Source organism: Arachis ipaensis, chromosome B04, assembly GCF_000816755.2.
Source record: "Arachis ipaensis cultivar K30076 chromosome B04, Araip1.1, whole genome shotgun sequence".
NCBI classification, from domain to species: domain Eukaryota; kingdom Viridiplantae; phylum Streptophyta; class Magnoliopsida; order Fabales; family Fabaceae; genus Arachis; species Arachis ipaensis.
In genome coordinates, this window is record NC_029788.2 from 111,808,755 (window position 1) to 111,810,583 (window position 1,829).

The following is a 1,829-nucleotide window of genomic DNA, read 5'->3' on the forward strand; positions in this document are numbered from 1 at the left end:
AAAATGGCTCTTTAATTTACAATTTTTATTGTTTTAGTACCTGAAATTTAAAATTTTTTATATGTCTATATTAGCTTTTGAGATCTAATTTTTGGTACCATATTAATTTTTAGATTTTTTTAGTACTAAATCAGAAAACTAAATACTAAACTAACTCTAGCTTATTACGTTAAACAATTTCGTTTCATTTTGATGTTTAAACAAGGAAAAAAATATGAAAAATAATTTATATAATGTATAAATCGTTTTATCTCTTTTCATTCTCTAAAATGACATTGTTTTTGTCTTATTTAATAGCTAAAACAAAACGATGTAGCATGGCAAGTCAGAGCCAATTCAGTATTTCATTCGTTGACTCAACAACCAAAAGAGTTTAAAGACCAATATAATGCCTAAAACTGGATCTCGAAAACCAGTATAATATATTTTGAATACGAATAACTAAAATGGTAAACGTCATGAGTCTTATAGATCAATATTGGAATTTGGTTCTAGTGTATTAATAGACACGTTAATACCTATTGATTCACTTTTTTATTTATTAAATATGTATAAAATTAAAAAATATTGAATTAGTTAAAATCATAATTGATTTAAAATTTAGCACTTACTCTAATAAAGATGTCAAAAAAAATTTTTTTTAAAATATTTGTTTAGTGGCACTTTTTAAAAACGTAACTTAAAAGATTTAAAAAAAAATAACAATGTTTTTAAATAAAAATAATATTTTTAAGTTAGTGCTCTGATTTAGCTTGAGCTCTGTTGGTGTAGTATACGCGGATGATGATTGTCATATATACAAATTTGAAATTTCATCCCCCCAACTTGAAATTTTCTAAGAGAAGACTAATTAATTCTCATCGTATGTAGTAGTATATAGGGATTAATATTTTATGAATAATTGTGAATACTTTATACATCAATTCACTTAAGTTTTTTATGTGATATATATATATATATATATAACGGAAACATTGTTAACTTGTTTACATTATCTTTAAAATTGTACAAGATGTTTCTGGTACGGGTTGAGAGATGGATTGAGAACTTACGGGTTGAGGTAGATGCCGGATTATTTGACTGGAGCAAGGGGGTGGTACCTGCAAAGACACTCCGACGCTCAAGTCAGAATGGATCTAAGAGGTAGAAGGTGTGAGGAATGAATGAATACCTGGAGGGACCTGGGTCCTCTATTTATAGGTGATGGTGAATATCTTATCTTATCTTATTTGGTTAAGATAAGGGAGACGTTTGAATTCAAAAGTTGCTTAGGAGCTCTAGTGGGTCGGTTTCGGGCCTTCTGGAAGGGCGAAGCGGGTCGAACCCGGGTAATCGGGTTCGGTGACAGTTCCGGGTATAGGATCCGTGGGCCGGATCCGTAACAGTTGCCCCCGGAGCGAGAGAGTGAGGGTGCTCGGTCTCATCGTTGGAGGAACCTTTTCCTTGCCGTTGTAGTTTGGCAAGGAGATCGTTGTTTGGTTTTTCCGGTCGATGTCGACGATTTGGGGAGTTCCTGGCCGTTTCATGGTCAGGCGAGGAGCACGTTGTTTGGGCGTTTCATCACATGCCGGGTCTGATGACCGTAACAGTTGCCCCCAGAGCATGAGAATATGCTTTCTTGGTCTCAGTGCTAAGTTGTTGGAGAGTCCGATCCTCTGTAGTTTGGGAGACTGTGAGGGGCCTGAAAAAGATGTGACGTCATTCTGCACCAATTGGTAGGATGATGTTGGTCAGTCTGGCTTTCTGCAAGCTGGAAGACCTGTCCTCATGCTTGTTTTGTGTGACCTTTTTTTGGGCCGTTATTGTGAACTTATTTTAGACCTCTTCGT